The sequence below is a fragment of the Pinus tabuliformis genome, chromosome 4_2 (genome assembly GCF_031772625.1).
Source record: "Pinus tabuliformis cultivar Carrire ecotype Pingquan chromosome 4_2, CPIR1, whole genome shotgun sequence".
NCBI lineage: Eukaryota > Viridiplantae > Streptophyta > Pinopsida > Pinales > Pinaceae > Pinus > Pinus tabuliformis.
The window spans coordinates 814605191-814632997 of NC_142304.1; the positions used below are offsets into that span (position 1 = coordinate 814605191).

The following is a 27807-nucleotide window of genomic DNA, read 5'->3' on the forward strand; positions in this document are numbered from 1 at the left end:
ATCAATCTTTAAGAATATTATGGTCCTTCTCATTTGATCAAAGAAGTCATCAATCTATGAGAACTAATATTGATTCTAGATGGTGATGTTATTCAACCATCAATGGCAACTACAAAGCTCCAATGACTAATCCTTCTTCATCCATTTCCTAATCCTTCTTCATCACCAAAATTAGTAACCTCAAAATGTTGCATTAAGCTAGATGAATCCAAAATTCAACAATTATTATAGATGCATATGTAATTCATATAACTTGGGTGAAATTGTTTGATAAGGAACCTTGGAGATAGGAATAATCCCGCATTGAGTTCAATGGTGAAATTGATATCACACGTGGGTGGAAGCCCAAACAAATCTTTTGGAAATACATAAGGAAACTCTAAAAAACCTAGGTGTTGAGTCAAATCTATCATGTCCCTTTTGTTCATGGTCACCACATGGAAACATTATCATGGTTTTTTTCAATTACAAAGTTGAAAATATGTTAAGGATACAACCCTTTTGGTCCCATCTAGAATCTTCATCTAACCCAAGTCATCAAGGAGGTGAAACAACTTGTAATTGGTACGTTAATGGCATTGGAGCTAGGTTGTTTTAACTTTATTTTATAACTCCACAATATTTCCTGGCTAATTTCTTTTTTGTATTTTACGAAAGAGTTCCTACACCTTTGAAATATTTAACATCTGAAGATTGTGATGGGAATATTTCATACTCGATAGCTCAATCACAACACCTAGGTGACTTCTCTTGCCTATAGCCATACAATATTAACTCCCTGACCTCATTTTCTCGAGTGATTAGATCTCAGTAATTCGAAGAAAACCACATCCAAAATATTGTGGGAATTAGGTGACAAAATTTGTTGAAAGTCAAGGTAAGTCACCTACTACCACTATTACACCAAAATCCTTGGATAAGACATTTATTTAAGATGAAATTATCATTTTGTCTTAACTATTTATTTTATATTAAATTACTATTTTGATATTTTTAATTATTGTAAATTTAAAATTGGAGTTGATGTTCTGGATGCTCTTGGAAAAAACTAAAGGTCTTGATTTCTTGGTTGATCACATGATGGGATTGACTACCCCTTTTCCTTTTATTTTCCATTGTTCTTTCTTGCCTGCTGAGGGTTTAGCTGCACCAGACTAGGGTTTTTCTTCTGTGGAAAGGTGATTATGGTTTTCTCACAGTGAATGGACTCCATTCCTTCCTGTGGTGGAACCCCAATATGCATTGGTAAGCAGTTCTATCGTTTTTTCAAATTCTTCTCTATTTAAAAGAGGTTGGGAATATTTGAAGGTTTCAATATAGAAAATTTGATATATCAACCATATTAAGGAAACAAGGGAATGAGTTGCAGAATGCAAAACATAGAGATTAAATAGAGGATAAGAAAATAGAGCAAATTCTGTTAAGCAACAAGAACAAGAAGAAGCACATAGCATCATAAATCTCCAAGCTTGAGTATTTTGTTAAAAAGGTGGCCTTGGGTTATAGTTTACAGGTGGCTGATATTATAAAATTTCCTTTAACCACTCTTTTCTCAAGGATAGGGTCATCTGGCATAGGACATTGACTAATGTAAATTAATTAATTGTTTGGACCAAGGATCAACAAGGATAAAATTACCTATTGTTGGCTCTAGCTCCCTTCACACAATCCAATTCCTAGGATTTTCCAATCTATAAAATATTACAACTATCTCAATCTACCAACCCTCTCCCATCAGGTTGCACAACCCAAGGAATGGGATCCCTATCTTTGTCATGCAGTCCCTCAGGTTATCCCACTTCCCTCCAGGGCTCTAGCATTGACCGGCCAAGAAATATCACTGTGGGGACTTCAGGGGTTATCAACTATAATTAAGTTTATTCAATGACAACCATTTCCCTTTCACATTGTCATAATTTCCACATAGTTTCATGACAATTGTTTCCATAATTCTATTATATCATTAATACAACATCGTAAGCTTTGAGAGAAAAATCTCAGGGAAGAATGGATGTCAAAATCTCTTTTGGATGCTCAAAAATCACGGATTATATTTGCATGCATGGGAGATATCATGTGATTTCATAAGAAGTACATGTCTCTCTCTTAACCACTAATTCCAAATTTCCAAGGTTAATAAGACTTAGGATAACCACAAATCAAGTTTTAGTAAGGCTAAGGTTAAAGAACCGATGGGAGTAATAAAATCATAAAATATTTTTCCCTTAGGCCCCAAGCCCCATTTCATTCCCTTCTTGTTGGATCATAGGCGCCTCGCCCCACCCCCCCCCCCCCCCCCCCCCCCCCCACCAACAACCACACCCCGCATTGTTTTTCCTTTCTTCTTTTGAAATATGTGATGTATTTTTATTATGATGCAATGTACCAATTTACATACTCCATTGTTCGACATTTTAGGAATTTATCATGTAGACATATAAATTACAGTTCTAGGGATCAAAACTAGGGGTATTACATAAATATCATTATCACCGAACTCCACTTGCATGTCTCTTTTTTCCCTTGAAACATGTTGGATATCTCACAGTTGAATGTGATGTGCTTTGATCCTCCACTATGCACATGTTGATAAAAAATAAAGTGGTATTGGGGTTGAGAAACAAGAAATTGTGGAGAAGGATGTCTCTAGCTTGGATGCTAATTCATCCACTGTAGCTTCAACGCTCATCTCAAACTGCTTTTGTAGCAGCATCATTTTTTTGGATATTGGCTTGTATAATGTCCCTTTTTACAACATTGAAAAAATGTCACATGGATCATAGCCTCCTCCTCAGAATGATATGAACAAACCTCTTTTTCCTTGGCCTTCTTGGGTCCTCCTTTAGTCATCCTCCAAATGAGTGGAAGATTTTGAATCTCTTCCACTCTGACTAGCGAATTCTTCACCAGGAAAAAGTCTTCCCACAATGTTTCAAAATTGGGCAACTTAACACATGCACATTTTCCCTGCACAAAGGTAAGTCAAGATGTTGATAATCCATTTAGAGTTAACCAAACTAACTCATTTTCATAAACCTTGTTTCTTATGTTTGTAAGTTGATCTCTCAACTCAATGATCTTCATTGGATAGCTTGCTATAGTATTAGCATTTCTCATGTGGTTACTAATGATCTTTTTCTTCAAAAGCATCTTGTGGGATGTGTTCACACTTTGATACAGAGTGACTAAGGCATCATACATATTCTTCCATGTCTTGTTCTATGAGATGAGAGGGATCAAGTGGTCCTTGAATAAGTCAAGGACAATTTTTCCTTTTGGCCTCCTTATTGTGCTCAACCAACCAAATGGATCGAAATCCCACCCTCGAACCTCCCAAAGGTCCAAGTGCCTATCTTGGTGGTAGATCAACTTCAAGTACTGAAATAAGGGCATTGCACACACTGAAAGCCTCTGACAACTCTGTCTCAGAGAAAATAGTCCCATCCATACGTGGATTTTCTGAGAGATTTCATATGCATAGCTCTGATACCATGTTAGTTTTCTACACCATATTTCATATCTTTACCCAAAGAATGAACTTTACATCTCATAAAACTCTAACCTTTAGATTGCACCTATCAAAACTGTAGGTTTTAACCCTATATAGAAATTACCTGCAGATGAATTATAAAACATAGAAAATAAACAATGCGAGAGCATAACACATATACACAGATATTTTCCCCTGGATCCCAAAACCGGGACTACCAACTTGATCTTTCATTATGTTCCTTTCAATGTTACAATACATATTTATACATGCCTAAGCATACAATACCATGGACCGAAACCCATCGTGTCCAAAACCATGGACCGAAAAACCATCATGTCTAAAACCATGTGCGAAAATGATGCACAAAACCATATGTAGGTCTGCCCAACCTAATATCGGGTCCAAAAAACAAAATTTTCCAGGGTGCTGCCCCAGACCCCATAGAGGGGGGTTACCTGCACCCCTCAAACCCCCTGTGACCCCCCCACTATGCAATCGGCGCAATGAAGGGGGGGCACCACACCCCCTCTACCCCCCCCCCCGATTAACTACGTGGGCTAGCTATGCAAAGAATATAACACAACCCAACATTCTCTCACTTATTGTTTTCTTTCCACAAGGGGCCACAAGAGAGATTAGTCATTTATCCAGCCCTACAATGCCCATTGTTTCTCTACACCAAGAGAACTTCTCAGAACTCACAAATTTTGTCAATGCATCTGCAGTATTCTTTAAAGTGTCCACCTTTACCAGCAACACCTTTTTGTCTTCTATCATATCCCTCACAAAGTGATACTGAACATCAATGTGCTTTGTCTTTAAATGATATGCAGGGTTCTTTGCTAAGAAAATTGCACTTTGGCCATCACAGTCTATCCTTATAGCTTCCTGTAATAACTGCATACTTGAACACAATCTCTGCAACCAAACTGCTTCCTTACTTGCATGAGTAGATGTCATGTATTCTGCCTCTATAGTTGATAGTGCCACTATAGATTGTTTCTTACTTATCCAACTGACTGCACCTCTAAATAGGTTAAACACATACCCACTTGTAGATCTTCTTTGATCCAAGTCTCCAGCCCAGTCTGCGTCAACAAAGCCATGAATATCCAACACTCTGTTCAAACTCGGTCTTCCTTGGTAGCATAAACCATAATTACTAGTGCCACGCAAATACCTGAAAACTCGCTTCACTGTTGTCTAGTGCTCCTTCCCTGGTTTTGACATAAACCTGCTCAATACTCCCACTTCATGTGCAATGTCTGGTCTAGTACAGACCATTGCATACATCAGGTTACCGACTTCACTTGCATATGGAACACGAGACATGTCCTCTTCCTCTTCTTGTGTCTTGGGACACTGTTCAGAAGATAACTTCACACCTACAGGAATAGGAACCTTCACTGGTTTACTAACCTGCATATTAAACCTATGCAGTATTGTCTCAACATACTTCCTCTGCTTTAACTAGAGCTTCCTCTTTGCCCGATCTCTTTTAATTTCCATGCCCAAAATATAGTTTGCAGCACCAAGATCTTTCATGTCGAATTTGGAGGATAATTGGGTCTTCAAATCCTGGATAATTTATTTGTCATTTCCAACCAGCAACATATCATCCACATACAATAAATAACACGGTCACCAATTAATTTAAAATACACATAGTGATCTTCTTTTCTTTTGGTGAAGTCAAGTCCCCATATAAATGTATAAAATTTTTGATACCACATCCTTGGTGATTGTTTTAACCCATACAGAGACTTCTTTAACCTGCATACTAGTTCTTTCTTACCCTTCACTGCAAATCCTTCAGGTTGCTTTATGTATATTTCCCCTTCCAGATCCCCATGAAGAAATGTTGTTTTCACATCCATCTGTTCTACCTCAAAATCAAAAGTAGCAGCAATAGATAAAAGTAATCTAATAGAATTTACCTTGGCAATAGGAGAAAAAATATCACCAAAATCAATTCCAACACTTGGGAATAACCTTTTGCTACAAAACAAGCTTTGTATTTCTCCACCTTTCCTTCTGCAGTTGTCTTCTTCTTGAACACCCATTTGCTTCAATGGGTTTCCTTCCAACCGACAACTCCACCAGATCCCAAGCCTCATTTTTGCACAAAGATGTCGTTTCATCAACCATGGCCTTTTCCAGAGTTTTTCATCCTTTGAATCTACTACTTATTTCACAGTTTTGGGATCAACATGAGTAATAGATAAAGAAAAATTTGAATAGAAAGCAGATGGACTATACCTTTCTTGCTGCCTTCATTCTCGAACTGATCTTCTCACACCCGGAGTTTGTGGCTCTTCATCTTCTGATTCCTCCTCTATTGTAGAGTTTGATTCTTCCTCCTTAAGTTCAAACTCTATCTTCTTAGGTTCCTTTCATTGGACTTCATGTTTAATAACATCTTTCACCTCTCTAAACACCACATCTCAGTTGTACATAACCTTCCTTGTTACTGGATTCCAAAGCTTATAACCCTTTAAACCATCCTTATACCCAATAAAGATGCACTTTTCAGATTTACTATCCAAGTTGGTTATTTTCTCCTTTGGAACATGTACATATGCATCACATCCAAATACCCTCAGATGTGAAAGAGAGGATTTCTTACCAGTCCATACCTTTTGTGGAGTCGTATCCTCTAATGCTGATGAAGATGATTTGTTGACCAGGTAACATGTTGTCTCCACCGCCTCTTCCCAAAATTCCTGTCCTAACCCGGCACCACTGAGCATGCTTCTTACCCTTTCCATCAACGTCTTGTTCATTCTTTTTGCAACTCCATTTTTCTTAGGTGTGTATGGAGTAATATTCTACCGTGCTATACCACACTTCCTACAGAATTTTTTAAATTCCTTACTACAAAACTCTCCACCGTTATATGTCCTCAGCACCTTTATCTTCTTCTCTGTCTAGCTTTCCACTAGAGCCTTAAATTCTTTAAACCTGTCAAAGACTTTAGATTTATTCTTAAGGAAATATATCCATGTATTCCTTGAGAAGTCATCTATAAAGGATACATAGTACATAGACTTACCCAGTGATGGAACCTTCACAGGTCCAAACACATCACTATGCACAAGCTCTAATATTTGTTTCGCCCTCTTACCACCAGAGGGGAAACTCACCTATTTCTTCTTCCCATATACACAATTTTCACAGAAATAAAAATCCAGAGAGCTATTACTCATACCTTTACCATGAAGTATTCAAAGGCCCTTCTCTCTAATATGTCTAAGCCTTTGATGCCATAGCATGGTCTTCTCTCCAGAGACCACTAGATTTTATGCTCCACTTTCAGGAACCACAGAACTGTTGCAACCATCAACAACAGTGCTACCTTGCAGCTTGTAAAGAGTTCCAATTCGAACTCCCTGCGTCAATACCAGTGCCCCCAGAACCATCTTGCAGGTATCCTTCTCGAACACTATTTTTACACCTACATCATCCAGCTTGCTTACAGAAATCAGATTTCTCGCTAATGCAAGAATATGCAGAACACCCAGAAGTGTTCTAACCCTTCCACCTTGCAACTTCAACTTTACTTTTCCGCGACCAATGATTCTTTCTTTCCTTTCATCCCCCAAGAAGACATCACCACCATCATATTTCTCATACTCACATAACCACTCTCTATGGCAAGTGAAGTGAAAGGATGCACCTAATTCAATCAACCATACCTCTTGATTTACATGTGTACTTGAAGAAGCCAAGTACACATCCCCACCTTCATCTGAGGTGGTTTTCACCTCTACAGAAGGAGCATCATCAAATCCATTTCCTTTATCAGGAGCTTTATACTTACAGTCCCTTTTGTAGTGCCCTTCCTTTCCGCATTTCCATCTCACCACCTTTACAGGTTTTCTTGGAGATTTAGATCTCCCTCTAGATTTAGACCTCCCACTCGATGACTTATTTTTGTTTCTTTTCTTGGACTTTCCTTATACAAACAAGGCATCACCATTCTGGCTCTCCATATTTTTCCATCTCATTTCCTCCGTCGGCAAGGATGAGACTATTTCATCAAATTGCAAGGTAGTTGCATTGCTACCTATTGCAATAAGTAGACTATCCCATGAATCTGGTAGAGAACACAACAAACTGATGCACTTATCTTCATCTGAAATTTTAATATCAATAGATGATAACTGACTTACCACAGTATTAAATTCGTTTAGATGCTTTGTCACCAAGTCTCCATCTTTCATCCTCAGGTTATACAGTTTTTCTGTAGGAACAATTTATTCACGAGAGACTTAGATTGGTATAAGGTCCCTAACTTGTCCCAAAAAGCCTTTGTCGTAGCTTCCCCTGATACATTCAGCAATACTGAATCTAAGACACACAATCGTTTTGTGCTCTTTGCCTTCCGATCCAATGTAGAAATTTCACCTATAGAACAAACCGATATATGCAATGTCCTAAAGCATAATACTTGTTCTACTTCTACAAAACATTAAGCGGAAGCATAATCAAATTCATGAGCAACATCAAGTAGAAACATGCATAACCGATCAAGAGAAATAATCACAGATAACACAAAATATATCCAGGGGAAAGCACCAGCATAAAACCCCAACCATATATTATCAATCAAGTGGTAATCCTCTTCAGAATACAAAAGGAATTAGCTCTCAAGCTATTCAGTTCTCAATCAACTATGAAGATATGAAGATATGTCTCATGAACCAACCAAGCCCTGTTTATATAGGCTTTACCTATGGTCCTTATGTATTTTGCTTAGGAAATCATAGCAAAAGCATATGCTATTAATTCCAAACATACCAAATTAACCAATGGTCCAACTACGCAATCCTTGAGGACACTAGTTCCTCAACCATGCAAAAACTACTTACTAGAAATAGTCAAGCATCTGATAGTACACTGTCCCACATCTGATCTTAACTGGGTGTTTGACAGAACTGACATGCAACAGTTATCCATGAGTGTATCCTCAGTTATCTAAAATAATAGTTGTCACATGCATGCAAGCATTAACAAATTATATTTTATTATTTTAACAACTTGTTAAAATAATCTAACTGGACTTGTCTAGTAAGAACTAAGTCAAATGATTCTCTCATTATAGAACTCATACTTATTCCCTCAATCAGTGGAGGAAATTAAGGATAAATTCCTCAATCAATGGGACAACTCATGTGCATGCTCACAAAGACTTCAAATTCGAATTTCCTGAATTAATTAACTCAACTGAATTAATTAATTAATATTTCCAACTGTTGTTAAGACCAAAATTAATTTTACTTCCTATAGATAGACTAGGGACTGCTATAAATAGGAAGGGACCCAGAAATTCTATTTTTAGAACTTTCTATTTTTAGCAGTTTCACCTCTCACCCAATGTGGCCAATGACCTCACTGGCCGAACTACTATTTTTAGACATGTTATTTTTAGTAGGTCTATTTTTAGCACATTCTAAATTTAACATTTCTTGTTGCACATTTTTCAACAAGAAAGGCTTTCTCTCGAACCCGATCCTGTAACTCTAGAATGTTCTGCATGCAACACATCTACCCAGTCCACTTGCTCCAATAACACTTGGAACAAAAACAATCCCAACTGACCACTGTGTTAGGCTAGGAACATACTCTGATGCTAAAGCTCTACCTGCTGCTGACAAGTGCTCCCTCCTTAACATCTGCGCTACTACAACATCTCCATGCATCTTGCACCATTGCACACCTCTCTGTGCCACCTAGCACTGTGATAAACACTTATGCCTCTCGCATTACTGCAGCCTGCTAGCTATGCGCTGTCTTGGGATTCCCTGCACTGTCGCTCTCTCTGCCGCTCCATCTGCATCTATCTCTACCCAATCAGTCAATTCTTGCTACTCCACATCGAGGCTTCTATAGCAAGGTCTCATCCAAGAGGTTGGGTACCTCAAGGATCCTGCCCTTCCTCCTTGGGACGATCAATCCACATCACCTGACCTCCTACCTGGAGGTATGGCTACATGTGAGCCCTCTGCCCACCTGGATCAAAGTTTCCCCCTACTGGAGGTCTCTGCATGAGTAGATGTCTCTACTCAATCTCCTCTCAACTTCCCTTGTTGTGGCTACTCCACAACCTCCTGAAGCTGTTGAACCAATTGTGGCTCCTCCACAATTGTCTGAGACTTCTTCTAGCTCTGCATGTTGTGAGGTAATATACCCTCCCTCTCAACCACCAAGTCTCCATCAGTTTCCTTTCTGCTCAATGCTTTGCATGCATCTTGAACCTCAAGAGCATACAGGTTCTTGACCCGTGAACCAATTCGCTTCACCTGTCTATTGATGATGTGTCTAAGAAAAACCTTTCCCTTACTGAAGACTACATCATAGCCTCTGTCTTCCAACATCGTGATCGACACCAAGTTTCTCTTCAGTCATGGTACAAACTTGACATCGGTCAAGGTAATGCGAGATCCATGCTCCCTCTGAAAAATAACCATGCCTACACCTGAGACACTATACTTCTCATCATTACCCATCGCTATGAGTATCTGGAGATCTTTCTCCTCCAAAGTACTGAACAAACTCTTGTTGTTTGTCATGTGGAAAGAAGCTCCATTGTCAAAAAACCAACCACTTCCCACCATGGATGAAACCATGCATGCGAAGAGTGTGAAATCCAACTCAAACTGTGAAGCAAGTGCCTCACCTTCAAATCCTTCTCCGGATCCCTTCTTGGATTTCCTCCATGGATAATTTGCAGCATAATGGCCCACCTCATGACAACGAAAGCATCACACTTTTGATTTGTCAAACTTCTTCCCATCATTGGAAGAACTAGATTCGGAAAGAGAAACCTTCTCCTTCCCCTTCTTCACCTTACTCACTAAGGCACAGTTCCCCTCATCATGCATGGATGAAGAACTGTCTCTGGTGCTCCATCTGATCTTCCCCTGCATCAAATCTGACCAGTCGTTCCCAATCTAGCAGTTTCTCCCTTCCATTCACCGAGTCCTGGTAGCTATTCCAGCTCTTCGGAAGGCCAAGGAGTGCTAGACTCACCATATCCTCATCTAATGTCACGACCCCTACACTTGCAAGCTCATCCCTGCATGTGATGAGCTTGGTCAGATACATAGAGATCGTCTCATCACTTTCACACTTGATCTTTGAAGTTTTTCCTTCAGTGCCAGCTTCCTCTGATCACTGCTATTCTGATATAAATCTTTTAATGTTTTCCATATTGCATGCGGAGTCTTCTTCCCATGGAGGCTCGAGATAATGTGATCTCGCACTCCCTCCAAGAGAATTCTCCTAGCTCTAGCCACACACTTCCACCATTCCACTTGCTCAGTCTTGTCAGTAGGCTTAGGAATCTCTTGATCAATGAAATCCTTAAGGCCATTATCTTCCAAAACTGCCTCCATGCGATCCTTCCAAGCTATATAGTTTGAGCTACCATCAAGGGCATACTCAAGCCTCAAACCATAGAACACCATTGATAAAATAGATGTGATAAGAACTTGAGATCTATATCCTGAATAATAAACTCTGAATTTCTCCTGCTAGTATACTTTTCTTGCTTGATCACCTGTGCTCCGATACCATGTAGAAATTTCACCTATAGAACAAACCGATATATGCAATGTCCTAAAGCATAATACTTGTTCTACTTCTACAAAACATTAAGCGGAAGCATAATCGAATTCATGAGAAACATCAAGTAGAAACATGCATAACTGATCAAGAGAAATAATCACACATAACACAAGATATATCCAGGGGAAAGCACCAGCATAAAACCCCAACCATGTATTATCAATCAAGTGGAAATCCTCTTCACAATACAAAAGGAATTAGCTCTCAAGCTATTCAATTCTCAATGAACTATGAAGATATGAAGATATGTCTCATGAACCAACCAAGCCCTATTTATATAGGCTTTACCTATGGTCCTTACGTAGTTTTCTTAGGAAATAATAGCAAAATCATATGCTATTAATTCCAAACATACCAAATTAACCAATGGTCAAACTACACAATCCTTGATGACACTAGTTCCTCAACCATGCAAAAACTACTTACTAGAAATAGTCAAGCATCTGATAGTACACTGTCCCACATCTGATCTCAATTGGGTCTGATCTCAATTGGGTCTCTGATAGAACTAACATGCAATAGTTATCCATGAGTGAATCCTCAGTTATCTAAATAATAGTTGTCACATGCATGCAAGCATTAACAAACTATATTTTATTATTTTAACAACTTGTTAAAATAATCTAACTAACTTGACTAGTAAGAACTAATTCAACTGATTCTCTCATTATAGAACTCATACTTATTCCCTCAATCAGTGGAGGAAATTAAGGATAAATTACTCAATCAATAGGACGACTCATGTGCATGCTCACAAAGACTTCAAATTCGAATTTCCGTAACTAATTAACTCAACTGAATTAATAAATTAATATTTCCAACTACTGTTAGCATAGGGACCCAGAAATTGATAGAATAGGGACTGCTATAAATAGGAAGGGACCCATAAATGCTATTTTTAGAACTTTCTATTTTTAGCAGTTTCACCTTTCACCCAATGTGGCCAATGACCTCACTGGCCAAACTACTATTTTTAGACATGTTATTTTTTGTAGGTCTATTTTTAGCACATTCTAAATTTAACATTCCTTATTGCATTCAACATCCAACTTCTTCCATTCTTCATCGGACACTCCTGTTGGTTTAGTACCAGGATCCACCAGGATCCACTGATCTTTATCCACCAACATATCCTCCATCTTGAGTTTCCATAACTCAAAACTCTAACCATTAAATTTCTTGATCTCTATCTTTCCACTGCTCGCCATCTTCTTTCACCACCAGAATCGATCTCGCAGATCTCCCATTGAACAGGGTCTACCACAGGCCCAAGCGAAACCCCTCAGCAACAAAGGTGTCCACTTGAAGCCAAAATAGATCTGATACCAAATGTAGTTTTTCACCCCATGCAGAAATTACCTGCATACAAATTCTAAAACACAGAAAATAAACAATGTGAGAGCATAACACATATACACAGAGATATTCCCCTGGATCCCAAAACCGGGACTACCAGCTTGATTTTTTATTACGTTCCTTTCAATGTTACAATACATATTTATACATGTCAAATCATCCAATACCATGGACCGAAAACCATCGCGTCCAAAACCATGTGCGAAAAACATGCACAAAACCATAGGTAGGTTCACCCAACCTAATATAGGGTCCAAAACCAAAATTTTCTAGGGCACTTCCCCGAACCCCATAGAGTGGGGTTACCAGCACCCCTCAAACCCCCTGTGACTCCCCCTGCTACGCAATCGGTGCAACAAAGGGGGACTCCACCCCCCTTCTAACCCCCCGGTTAACTATGTGGGCTAGTCGTGGAAAGAATATAACACAACCCAACAGACTTCCCAGTGGGATCTTTGATTTGGGATTTGGAAATGGAACAAAGAATGTTCATCCACGATCACATGTTTTGGTAAATAAAGAATGGGGGCATAGAAAAATTTGGGGAATAATCTAGGTAACAATTTCCACAGTTGAAGAATCACAATAAGCTTAGAAGTATTAAAGAGCACACTACAAGGACAGGGTTGGTAGTCATAGCGAATTTTTGGAAGGCCACTATTAATTGGGCTAGTAGAGAACATGGAAGAATTAGGATGGTTAGAATAACAACAAACCCCAATAGGAATGGCAAACCTTAGAAGAAATCTTAAAGGAAAGGAAACTCAAGGTGGTGTGGGATGGGGACAGGTAGAGATGCGGATATCAAACTCAGGGTATTTTCACTAGATAGGGAAGCCTGTAGAATTTTTTCTAATCACAAATATCTCCCCAAACAAGTGTCCTGGTGTTGACGGTGTTGGAAATTCGTCAACCCAGGGGATCTACCTGATATGAAGTCCCAAATCGACCTCACATTGTTTGGCGTAGGAATCCCATCCGATATAAAATCCCAGTTGCCAAATACTCAAATATCTACTTTGGCTCTAGCTATCATCACATGAGAGTGCTACACTAGTATTTTCAAAAAGTAAGGTAAGTGTGCTTGGTGAGTGCATAATTTAATTATGTCAAGGTTCTCCTACTGCAAAGGGGGGGGGGGGATGAGCCTCTAAGTTAGAGGTAATATTACCACCCAGGAAGAGACACATGTGAACTAATAATGGTTTTTCCAAGATCTAGTGGAATAGTCCACAGTGGATGTGGTAGTCCTTAAAACCAAATTACAAGGGGAGACCCATCCACCATCCAGCAGAGTAGTCCACAACAGATGTGATGGTCATTATAACCAATAAGCGAGGAATGTGTGTCTAGTATCTTGTGGAGTAGTCCACAAGGATGATACATCAGTGATAACCAATACAACACGTTTCTAATAAGGTAAATACTAAACAACATAAATAGTTCAACTATCTTAGTACATGTGAAACAAACATGAATTAAAAATGCCGAAAGAATATTCTTACAAACATCTGCAAGACAAACATGAAAATGTGTTCGACTGAACAAGCTTTTGTATTAAGAAAAATTTCCAAGACACATATGTACATCAGACATCACTAGCCCCAATAGTGGGACATTGGAGCCACTCCTTGCTCCTCAAAGAACTGACTAAAAACTTCTCTATGCTTCGTGGGAGGAGCCAAGGTCAAAATTCCTTGTTCATACAATGGGAGGGGTATATCTATAGCCAAGGGTAATGGTTGACCCTTATGACTCTTGGACTACACTCATGACCATTCAAATTCCTATGACTTTTAAACTGACATGACTCTTCATCTTTGTGCGTGCGTCTGTTGGACTTTCAATTTACTTTATATCTGGTTACAACAGATATGGCCCATAGTAGTGATGTGGCCTCAACAAATCATGACATAATTTGACATGACACTGTTGAGATGGACTTGTTAGCTGTGGTGGAAATGTCAAGCTATTTTTGTTGTTGAGTGATGGATTTTTTCTTGGATGTGCTTTTTCTTGTGGGGTTGTTCATCATCTCGCCATGATCTCTCAGTGTACTTGTTCCTGCAATTCACTCATGACGGGATGACATTAAATCCAAAACCTCCTAGTTTAAGATGATGCATTATTTTCCATGGATTGGGCCAGGGACAGATGACATGTTGGGAAGAGGATTGAGAAATTGTGCACTGTGCAGTTCCAGGTGATAGGGAGAGAGATTGGTAATTGATATTGTGCAGAGTGCAGCTCGGGCTTGGATGAGGAACTCCAGTGCACAATCTTCACTGTCAGGGTAAAATGCATAGTGGCCACTAGGAGGTAAGATTGAGAAGTTGAGATCACCAGTTGCAGCTGTAATATGTGACCCTGAAAGGCACCTCTGTGAATTTTTCTGAGGGAAGACAAGACAGGGACTAGAGAGGATAGTTCTACGTAGTTTCTGGGAGCAGTGAGTCCCAGCTAAGGGAGGTCACTAGAAGGACACCTCTACACAGTTTTTGGGAGTAGTGCAGGCTTAGGTCTCTATGAATTTCGGAGTTCTAGTACATAGGGAGGAGGCTTGACGGCTGATCTTGCGAAGTGTGCAATTCAGGTCACGCTTTGAGGTAGTTTCTATGAAATTCTATAAAGGAAGGAAGACATCTCACCTATGAGTTGTGCAGTGAAACTCTCCTGGCAGATAGCCTCAAGAAATGCATCGTTCTATGTACCAAAGCAGCACCACTGAGCGTTGAGACCACACAGTGTAGCTCAATCGGGGTCTGGTGCAAGGGGGCTATCTGGTCAGAAGGATTTTAAAAAAAATGGCTAAGTGTGGGAGGCAAGTGAACCTATGAGGACTCAACATTATGATCACACACTTAGCATACTTTGACAACATGACAACATAGACCACCGGGGAAACAAGACAAATGATTTCCCACTGTGAGACGATTTATAGTTAAAAGAGACAAGTGCGGCACTTGGGATAGACCTTTCGATGACCATGACAACATTTGTGTGATAGTTCTTACAACTTTTTGTATACATGGCTAGGACAACTTGTATACACAAATACCAGCCTTCAAGGTCACCAGAGAAATTCACAAACTTGACATAACAACCAAACATGTCAAAATACAACAATTAATCCAACAAGCAAAAGGGAGCAAGACATATAAAGGAAACACATGGAATGACTTTTAGTGCTTGCAACCATGCAGGTCATTGAAGACAGAATGATATGAAAAATGATAAGTAGTCCTTCAAGCTACATTAAGAGGTGTATTTCAAAATATGTGCTTTGTTTCTATACCTACCCTCCAAAGGGCTATGCATTAGATGGAGTCTTCTTGCAGTCTCAATCTTCTATCATACCTTGGGTTCCTTGGTTCTCTTATCTTTCTCCTTGACTCCTTGAGAGTCATCTACCATTTCATCCTTCTTCGTGGCCCCTCAGAAAATAAATTGTGCAATTTCTACGGGAAGTGACTGTTGTAGGATGAGGCCCTAGGAGGACACATTTGCATAGTTTCAGGATACAAGGCAGACTAAGAAACTTAGGGAAAAACTGCAAAGTTTTAGGATGCAAGGAACTGCTACAGGATGAGGCCCTAGCAGGAAACATCTATGCAGTTTCAGGGTGCAAGAAAAACTGGGTAGTTGTGGGACACATTTGCATAGTTTTAGGATGCAAGGAAAAATGGGCAAATGAGATGCCTGAGAGACAAAATTGTGCAATTTCTAGAGATAGTGGCTTCCTTTTTAGGGAAGGACACTAGAGGAAACCACTACACATTTTTGGATGCCAATGGAGGTTGGGTTTTCTATGCATTGTGGAGTTATGGCAGGCAATGGAAATTCTTGAGGGTTGCATATGCATAGTGCGCAGTTCAGGAGAGCTAGATGAGGTTCGGTTTCTAAGGAAACTATAGAATTTGGCTAAGTGTGGGATTAGTGGAACTGATGTAAATAGTGATAGAACTTGACTATGATCACACACTTGAACACTTAGTGATACAACATAGGCCGTCTAGAACATATAACACATACTTCACTTAATGCAACCACCTCTGTGGTAGCTTACGATAAGTGCGGCTCTCATGAGATACTTTGAGAGGAAAAAGGCGACACTTAGATCATGTGAAATGACTATGAAACATGTCTACATGGTGAGGACAACCCATTCTCAAAAATATTTCCCTTGAGGCAAAATGAACTTCCCTTTCCGTGACAAGCGATAATCCCCATGCCCAAAGATGACTCATCCTATATAACGATAAAATCGTGAGAGAATTTTGAGGTCGAAGAGGGGATATTAAGATCATTAGCTTACCAATAAGTGATTAAGGAATGATTGATCACAAGATCCATAGTAGGCTTTGAAATTTGAGTACAAGCCAAAATTTTTGAGGGTGTTGCAGCTGCTACAACACTTGATGACACATTGGTAGAATTCCAGCTTCTCTGTCTTGGTTTATTTTAGTGCAGGGCCTTGGTCCATTAGGGAGTATTGGTTCATCATGCAGATTTATTTGCCTTACCCCCTTACCCCATGGGCAGACATGGTCCCCTTTGTACCTACTCCATTGAACACAACATGAGATTTAGCCAAATCACAGCGTTTCGAATTGGGAACGTAGTTTAGCTCGCGAGCTTAACATTTGCAGAGTATATTTTTTCATTCTGTTGTTTCTCCACTGCAAGCAGGCGATCCTGGACAATACTCCAGCAGAGTCACATAGGAACACAAGCATTTCTCCACTGCTAGCAAGCCTGGATAGTACCCCGGTGGAGTTTCCTACTTCACCTCTCTGCGCAGGAAGCCTTTCTCTTCTTTCGCCTTTGTTATTTTTTAAAGAGAACTGTGCATAGAGACTTATTTATTTTTGGGGTGAAAAAGGGATCCCAAATTATTGATAGAAGGATATGTTGTTCCTTCAGAGAAGCATATAGAGACCTCTGATTTAGATTTTCTCCTTTATATTTTTCCCCTTCTCTATTTCTACTAGTTGGATAAGCTTGAACACACCAAAGCATAAAATTGAGTACATGCATGATGTTCCCATAATGCACATAGGTTCGTGGTTGGACCAAATCTCTCCTTACGAATGGATCATATTTTGCATCAAAACTTCATTGGCCAAAAGTTCCAATGAAACGCAAAGAAGACGGACACAGGACTAGCCAACATTTGTAGTGTCACAAGACTCTTTGAACTTCAACCACATACACATTCAGAAACCAAGACACGGGTCTAGGCATAATGCTTATTCGCATGGTGAAAATAAAAGGAAAACTCAACAAGACGGAAAACAAAGAAAAAATAAAGCAGACGCGGAACCAAGAAACAAAATCAAAAGAAAAGAGAAAAAAATGACTAAAATGAACATGATGTAAAACTAGAATAAGAAAACCATAACAAACTACCGGGAACGAGTGAAAGATGAGTGCAAGGAAAGGAAAACTAAAATGCAACTAATCCTACTCCTAACCTAACAGGTAGAAGACCAGGGTCATGTAAAATGAAATTTCTAGTGAAGCCACCTTGATTGTTCCTAACCTGCATCCACAAATATATGAATGATTAAAACATATAAAAGGTGATGTGCAACATAAGATATAAAAACTTGAAAAACTTGCACAAGGGAAGGAAGGTCTTTCATGTGGGCAGCAAGATGTGTCACAACCACTACTTTTATCCAATCCACATGTTTACCTTTTCGATAAATACCATTTTTCAACAATGCTCGGAAGCCTCTTTCGATTGTGTCTTCATCTGCATTGAGCTTCTCAGCAAGCACGAGGAAGGATTGAATCTTTTCGCATGCAACAAAGCTTGCCAAGTAATATTGTTCTAGTCATTCAATGTTTGGATCGTAAAATTCATGATGGCCATCATCAAAGCCTCGTGATCTTTGAAAAGATAAATTTTGGATTCGAGAAGCAGGATCACGATGGGAATATTGTAAGTAAAAATAGATATGATTATTCTCAACAAAGATGCCAAGATAGTGAGGACCCGCCATAACCATCAACAAAGGTTGAAGTGCCTCACCTACTTGACAAAAATATGAAGAGAGAGATGTTAAACAATGAATATCAAAGAGTTTGAAGTGATTTTCATTGGATTTGTTGACGGGAAAATGATAAGATGAATGACGGTCACCCAAGATAGAGAATTGGTTAGATGAGCTGATTGAAACATCAAATTCCAAGTTTGCAATGAATAAAGGAAAATCAGTTTCAACAATCTTGTGAATGCTCTGAACAATGGAGCCAAGTTAGCTGTGAGCTAGATATGAGGAACTAACTTCTTACAACTAGTGACCAATTGCGCAAGAATCATAGTCATCACAAGAATTTAAAAAGGATGCTAGCACCATGAATGCATGAAACCAGTTGAGGCATGGTGAATGGGGAAGAACTTGATTCGTATGACAAATTATGTGTTCATCATCACACAGGGATATTTTTGGTGTGATGAGAGGATAGATTTGTAGTACAAGATTCACGAGAAGACCACAGAATTGACCATTAAGGGAGATATTCGATAAGTATAATTGTGGGAAAATACAGTCTTTGAGCTTCTCAACTTCACGATTCCATGACTTTGTGGGAGATAGACCTTCCCAACCCGAATTTGACATGAGAGATTTGCATGAAGACGGATGTGTTATAACAGATTTGTAAATTCGGTCACAAGTGAAATTTTGAAAATTTGAGAGATCACACCAAGAATACCAAACTTTTTTACACAGGAATTCACATCGAGTGCAACCATGCAGATAGACATATTGCATGTGAGAAAAAATATCTGATTTGGTTCAGGGGGCTTACCAAAGTCGCAAAGTCCTGACATAACCATTAACAGATGTTGAAGTGCCTCAACTCCCTGACAGGTCTTAGAACTTTCTAGAATTGAAAAATCTCATTTTGAAGCTTGAACCAGATCATGCATGGCTTGAGGGTGGTTGTTGCTGCTAATTTCAAAACTTCTCTCTGGATGATAGCCATCTTTGTCACAGATTTAACCATATTTTTCAGCTTCAACAATAATCAGATTGCTTGATTGAAGAGGCTCTTCTAATTATACATCCAAAGATAAATGAATTGGTGAGCTCACATGAGAAAGCTGATTTGACGAGTTGTCTTCATGTAAAAGAAGGTTTGACGGGGAATGGGAAGTATACTCTATGATTAGACTATTTTAAGTTTCATCATGGATAGACTCACCACCTTATGTCAATCGAGGAGATAACTCATCGGATGAAGAAGCAAGAGAACATGGAGTATCTCTTTCGGATGTAGATGTATTGTGAATGGTAAGATGCAAGGGAAAGTGAGGTGAAGAGGAACTTTTGATATCAATGTCTTCTTTGACTGAAGCAAATCCTAGATTTGAGTTAAGAGTCTTCAAGAGAAACTAGATGATCACATGATATGCTTGGGCATTCGTCATGGCATATGGAAGCATGGGAGTGATTACTTCCCAAGATTGGGGGTTGATCGAAAGAATTGATTGGACTAGATGTTACACCAAGATTAGCAGATTGAGAATCGTTCAATAATAGAAGCTCATTGTTTTGATGTGAACAATTTTGAAACAGAGAGGGAAGATTGATAGTGTCCTGACCTTTCTAATCCTCTTCCTGTGTAATGTGACTACCTTTCACTTGATCAAAATTTGAACCAGTAGCTTGAGCATCAAGAGAATGCGAACAATTGGCTAGTGAAGTGGATTGATCAAGTGAGTCATGGTACAAGGAGTCATGTCTTGTAGATGATATAGGATGGAAAAGATGCAGATCAGATTTTAGACTTGAGTTATGAACGGTGATGTCCTCTTGCTGAATGGAGGAGTGAGTCTTCGCTGTAGGATTCCTAAGCCATTATGGAATTTCCTTCATTGAATCGGGAAACAAATGAGAAGATGGGTTAGGGACTTGATGCACAAATTTCTCAGCTTCATTATCACCACAAGGGGTAACCCACATCGGGGCCGAAAAAGGAGGATGACAAGAAACAAATGGGGTAGTGGGCTCCTCCTCTGCCATCTAAGGTGCCTCATGATATGCAAGAGTTGGGGAGGAATAGAAATCAAGAGCTTCACCATATTGGGAGACATGAACCAAGTGTCTAAACTCTTGTCTTAAGAAGTAAGTGTTCAAAATTTTGTCAGGAATTTCACAACAAAGGTGAAGGAACCGATCAACGAAGTCCTCAATTGATTGGTCAAGCTCCATTCTTAAACGACGGATTTTTTTACAAACATCCTGATGGTTATACTTATCAAAATCCTTCACCATCATCTCATCAAGTTGACTGAATGAATTGATAGAAGCAATGGGTAATGTATGACACCAACGTTCATCACCACCTTCAAATGTGAGGGTGATTAATATAGCCCAGACCTCTTCAAACTTTATTTGGTGACAATGGAAAAGAGTCATAACTTGAAGAACATGAACATGAAAAGACGGTTCACCCTCACCATTGAACTTCAACTTGGACAGGTAATGAACAACTTCCACACAGATGGTACAGTTATTCTTTTTAGAAAAACATCCCAAGATTATGATTTCAGGAAGAGTCATTTTAAATAAGAGATTCAAACTAGACTCTACATGCACAGCCTATTGTCTAGCCCTCCTTCTAGCACCATTTTGTTGATGGTGCTGGAAATACGTCAACTAAGGGGATCTCCCCAATATGAATTCCCATCTAGACTTCACAACTTTTGGTGTAGGAGTCCTATCCGGTATAAAGGCCTGGTTTCCAAATACTCAAATATTTTCCTTAGCTCTAGTTGTTAGCACATGAGAGTGTTACGTTGGTATCTTCAACAACGAGGTAAGTTTGCCTACTGAGTGCGTAACATAACTATTTCAAGGTTCTCTTACTGCAAAGGGGGGGTAAGTGAGACTTTAAGTGATAGGTAATAGTACCACCCAGGAAGAGACACATGCGAACAAGGAATGGTTTTTCCAGCATCTAGTAGAATAATCCATAGGGGACATGGCATTCATTAAAACCAAAGTACAAGGGGAGACCATCCACCATCGAGAGGAGTAGTAAACAACATATGTGACAGTTGTTATAACTAGTAAGCGAGTAAGTTTTGTCTAGTATCCTACAGATTAGTCCACAAGGATGAGATAGCAATGATAACCAATACATCACATTCCCAAAAAGGTAAGTACTAAACAATTGAAATAGTTTAACTATATTAGTACATTTGAAACAAACATGAATTAAAAATGTCGAAGAATAGTCTTACAAACGTATACAAGACATGCATGAAAACATGCTAGCCTGGACAGGATTTTATATTAAGAAAAAGTTCCAAGACACATATGTACATCAGACATCACTAGCCCTAGTAGTGGGAGATTGGAGCCACTCCTCGCTCCTCAAAGAACTGACTGAAAAAAAAAACTCTATGTTTCGTGGGAGGAGCTAAAATGAAAAGTCATTTCTCATACAATGGGAGGGGTATATATATCCAAGGGTGATGCTTGACCCTTATGACTCTTAGACTACCCTCATGACCTTTCAACTTCCTATGACTTTTCAACTGACATGACTCTTCATCTTCATGTGTGTGTCCATTTGACTTTCACTTTACATTACATTTGGTTAAAACAAATATGATCCAGAGTAGTGATGTAGTCTCAAAAACTCATGACACAACTTGACATGACACTTCTAACATGGATTGGCTAGCTGTGGTGGCAATGTCAAGTTGTTGTTCTTGTTGTGTGATGGATGTTTTCTTGGATGTGCTTTGTCTTCACATCTGCATGGCTTTGTTATCACTCAAGAAAAAAATTTAAATTTTTCACATCAGTTCGATTGTTTGTCAAAGGCACATAAATCCTTTCTATCAGTTTCGCAGCGCAGCATGTTTTAAGTGATTTCGTAGCGCATAATTCATATTTTGCACTGGCTACGCTACGAAATCGGGGATTTGTCCTAATCCATAGCAGACCTTACCCAGCTGTCATGTTTATCAAAATTCATTTGGTTTGCATCAACAGTTGTCAGCTTATAAGTTTTTTTTAGTACCCCAGCAGATGGTGTTTCATTAGGTTAATCTGGAGCACTCTTTCCTTGGAAGAAGCCTTCTGTGGTAATCAGTAGAATCAACAAGGAATCAGACTGCGGATATCACATCATTTATTCTGGCACTGTTGCAAGTGCAAGGGAAGCTCTCATGTCAGGGGTTCCTTCTATTGCAATATCTTTGAATTGGGAAATGACAGATATTTAAAGCGGATTGATGAAAATACTGCAAGAAACGAGGTTTGACAAGCTGTTATATATGGGCCTGTCCTCCATTGAAGGGAGAGGATTATATTCTTTATTTCCACCCAGAGGTATAGAAGACACCGAAATCTGATAAGCTCCGTGAATGGTATCTTGCAATGTTGCGGAAGGCCACAAAGGAGAACATTGTTGTCACTTCATTGTTTCTGGCAAACGCTGGGCTTGCAGCCAGTGTAAGAATTTTCAATTATGTGATATATGTTATGAGGCACAACAAAAGCTCGATGAAATGGAGTGGCATCCTGTCAACAGTAGGGAAAAACATTTATTTAATTCTGTTGAAGTGACAGATGTTCCTGCAGATACTGGGGATAAAGATGAAATTTTGGAGAGTGAATTCTTTGATACCCGTCAGGCCTTTCTTAGCCTTTGTCAAGGAAATCATTACCAATATGATACTTTGCGACGTGCCAAGCATTCTTCCATGATGGTTCTTTATCACTTACATAATCCTACAGCACCTGCATTTGTAACCACATGCAATACCTGTCATCATGATATTGAGACAGGGCAAGGATGCCGTTGTGAAACATGTCCCGATTTTGACATATGTAATGCTGCTATCTTGGGTGTTATTGGTCATGAGTATTTCCACAACTGGACTGGTAACAGGGTAACATGCCGGGATTGGTTTCAATTAAGTTTAAAGGAAGGACTTACAGTTTTCAAAGATCAGGAATTCTCATCTGACATGGGCAGTCGTGCTGTTAAGCGAATTGGAGATGTGGTGAAGCTGCGTAATTATCAATTTCCTCAGGATGCTGGTCCCATGGCTCACCCTGTGCGTCCACATTCATATATCAAGATGGACAATTTCTATACTGTAACGGTGTATGAGAAGAGAGCAGAAGTTGTCAGGATGTACAAGACCATGTTAGGGCAATCAGGGTTTCGTAAGGGAATGGATCTTTATTTTCAAAGACATGATGGGCAAGCAGTAACTTGTGATGATTTCCTTGCTGCTATGCGTGATGCCAACAATGCAGATCTTTCAAATTTCTTGTTATGGTATTCACAAGCGGGAACTCCTGTTCTAAAAATGCAATCATCCTACAACTCTGAGGGAAATACTTATACACTTAAGTTCAGGCAAGAAATTCCTCCTACTCCAGGTCAATCAGTGAAAGAACCGATGTTTATACCTGTGGCCGTTGGGTTGCTGGATTCCAACGGAAAAGATCTGCCTCTTTCATCAGTCTATAATCGAGGATCTCTGCAGTCCTTTACTACTGAAGGTCATTCCGTTTCAACAGTAATCCTTCGTATTGAAAAGGAGGAAGAAGAGTTTGTCTTTGTTGACATTCCTGAAAGATCAATTCCCTCTGTACTACGCAATTATAGTGCTCCTGTGCGTATTGTTTCAGATATCACTGATGATGATTTGTACTTTCTACTTGCACATGATTCAGATGAGTTTAACCGGTGGGAGGCTGGCCAGACATTGGCAAGAAAACTCATGCTCTCTCTCGTAGATAAGGCACAACAGAATCAACCATTGAGTGTGGACCCAAAATTTGTCAATGGACTAAGAAGTATTCTTTGTGATTCGAGTTTGGACAAAGAGTTCATAGCAAAGGCAATCACTTTACCTGGAGAGGGAGAAATCATGGACCTCATGGAAGTTGCAGATCCAGATGCTGTTCACGGAGTTCGTCGTTTTATTAGAAAACAACTCGCATCTGAATTGCGTGCAGAGTTTTGTAGAGCTGTTGAAACTAACCGAAGCTTAGAGGAATTATTAATAGAAAATGAAAAGGGAAGGATCAAATCCCTTAGTGCCCAGGAAAACGGAGATTCTAAGATCCATAGACCAAGTGGGAGCTCTTGTTGTTACTTGAGCGGAATTTATTTAAACAAGTCAGTTAGTCTCGGTAGGAGGAACAGATCTCCTTTCATCAGCGTATTTTAACATTCAACAAGCTGAGATGCGGTTTAAGATTGTATAAAGATGCAAGCGAAAGGCATTTCTCCAGAAGCTTTCAGAGTTAGTGTTTCAAGTGCCCCTAGTTCTTCAAGTCAAGGTTCTGGTCAAGATGATTATGATGCCCTGGGGGATGTTTATGTTTGGGGTGAGGGAACCTGGGATGGTGTTTTGGGAGGTGCTGTTGAAAAAGACACCAATTTTCCAGTTCCAAACACAGATGCACTTCTACCAAAGCCATTAGAGTCTGCATTGGTTTTAGATGTCCATCATATTGCTTGTGGAGTTAGACATGCTGCTCTTGTTACAAGACAAGGGGAAGTTTATACTTGGGGAAAAGGAGCCAATGGAAGATTGGGTCATGGAGATGTGGAAGATCGTAAGACACCTACACTGGTTGAGGCGTTGAAAGACAAGCGTGTTAAGGACATTGCATGTGGCTCCACTTTTACGACAGCTATATGTCTTCACAAGTGGGTATCAGGTGCAGATCAATCAGTATGTTCAGGATGCAGGCAGTCATTTGGATTCACCAGAAAGCGTCACAACTGCTATAATTGTGGATTGGTACACTGCCATTCATGTAGTTCTAAAAAGGCTTTGAGAGCTGCACTTGCTCCCAATCCAAATAAACCATATCATGTATGTGATTCTTGTTTTATCAAATTGAAGAAAGCATTGGAACTAGCTATGGTATCAAATAACAATAAAAGAAATATGATACCAAGGCGTCCAAATGACAACATAGATAGATCAGATAGGCCAGAAACAAAAAATTCAAAAACACAGGGGCTTCCTCCAGAAGCAAAATCTCAAACTAAGAGTGGTAAGAAGTCTGATACATCAGCTTCAAATCGAGCTTCCCTTGGCACTGCTTTGCCAAATTTAAAGGATATTAAGTTTTTGGTTTCAGTTGATCCACAACTATCAAAAACACTTCTTTCCCTTCCACAGTCTAGAAACACTTCACGAGCTGTCTCTCCATTCTCAAGGAGACCCAGTCCACCTCGTTCTGCAACACCTACTCCTTCTATGGCAGGCCTTGCTTCTTCCAAAACTCTTGTTGATGGCCTTACGAAGACAAATACACTTATGACTCAGGAGATTATGAATTTGCGGGACCAGGTTGGGAACTTGACACACAGATGCAAACAACAAGAAGCAGAGTTACAACAGACAGCAAAACAAGCACAAGAGGCTATGTCTTTGGCTGCTGCAGAATCTCGCAAATGTAAAGTTGCAAAGGAGGCAAATTTAATAATGCAGAAAAGCCTGAGGGGAAGGATTTTCGAATTGGACAGTTGACAGAGAAATTTGCTTCAGACATTGGTGTTAGAAATGATGAAAATATGGGCAAGATGAGGCTTCAGAATAGTTTGAAGGATAAGTCAGAGGTGGATCTTTGTGGAAAATTCATAAATAAAAAAGAGCAGAAGCTGAACGTATGCAAACGGTGGACAGCACATCAAAGACGTGGCAGTTTGCTCCATTTTGGGGTAACTAAAAGGTAAAGGATATACTTCGTTGGATCTGGACATGGTAAGGCATACTAAAGACCGATACACAGGGACAGTTTCATATATTTCAGGGTATTGGAAAGGATGTGGCATTAAAGAGCAACATGAAGCATTAAAAGTCCATCACAGCCACCGCCAAAGGGAACCAGATGTCAGTGAACGAAAATGACTGAAGACCAAGGCTGTTATGAAGTTAGAGTCATAGTTGATTTAGGATTTTAGAGCTGTCAATTAACAGTCAGTTGTATTTATTAATTAGTTTAAAATGGTAGTAGGTGTCATCATAGGCAGAATCGAATTCCCCTCATGCTGGAGGAGGAATATCGATTAGTTAGAATAAGGATGCTATATATAGCTAAAACATCTATGTAATGGGGGTTGGATATTTTATAAAACAGAGGACTGTTTTGGCTTAAAAAAAACAGAGTTCAGTAATATAAATGACTGTTTTACTTCTCAGGATTCATAAGGGATTTTCTTGTTCAGAATGTGTGATGGTATATTTTTTCTTTAGTGTTCTTTTACAGTTGTACAAATGCATAATCACTCAGAATTCATTGATCATGCTCTGACTTCCTGTATGTCTTTGTAAACTGTGGTTTTATATAAGTGGTATTCTGAACATCCAAATGCTAAATGCCCTGACTTCTATGTAAGGCATCATCATTGTTTGCTGTAGTATGTTTGACTCCATAGGCCCAATGGAAACTTATGTAATGCTTGTCCAACCTTCATATTTGTTAATGTTATTCCACAAGAGTTAGCCATCTTATTAATAGTCAAAATCAATAACCCTTTGAGAGAGCCCTCTCCGGCTAAGGAGGCTAAGCCTTAGTCAAAAGATTGGTTTGAAACAGTTACTTGAAGTCTTCCTGGTTTGCAGCCTTCCAGGGCTTGATTTTGAGATAACAGGCTTGATGCTACTGAGGTCTTCAATGGTATTGTTCTTGTAAGATGGTTACATGCACGTGTTCCTTTCTCTTGAGCTTCTTTTGTCCACCAATATCATCTTCACACTCCTTCTTCATATCGTTCATCGTCTCGCCATGATCTATCAATGTACTTGTTCCTACAATTCACTCATGGTATGACGACATTAAATCCAAAACCTCATAGTCTAAGATGATGCATTGTTTTACGTGGACCGGGCCTAGGACAGATGACAAGCTGGGAAGGGGGCGAGCAACTGCACAATGCGTAGTTCCAGGTGACAAGGAGGGATACTGGTCATTGAAAATGTGTAGAATGTAGCTCGGGCTTGGATGAGGAACTCCGAGGAACAATGTTCACTATCAGGGAAAACTACGCAGTGGCCACTGGGAGGCAAGATTGAGCAGTTGAGGTCACGAGTAGAAGTTGCAAGGTGGGACCCTGGGAGGCACCTCTATGTAGTTTTCTCAGGGAAGACAAGATAGGGTAGTAGAGGGACCAAAGAGGACAGTTATGCGTAGTTTTTGGGAGCAGTGAGTCCCGACTGAGGGAGGTCACTAGGAGAACACCTCTGCATAGTTTCTAGGAGCAGTCTAGGCTCAAGTCTTTGTGCATTGCAAAGTTCTAGCAGGAAGGGAGGAGGCTTGATGTCT

General features: G+C 39.6%; 2 pseudogenes; both read left to right on the forward strand.

The window, feature by feature from the left end:
- The first annotated feature begins 23015 nt into the window (after nucleotides 1-23015).
- On the forward strand, nucleotides 23016-24695 carry LOC149172172 (puromycin-sensitive aminopeptidase pseudogene; annotated as a pseudogene).
- A 39-nt stretch (nucleotides 24696-24734) lies between these two features.
- LOC149172173 (PH, RCC1 and FYVE domains-containing protein 1 pseudogene) lies at nucleotides 24735-26012 on the forward strand (annotated as a pseudogene).
- Nucleotides 26013-27807: the final 1795 nt, after the last annotated feature.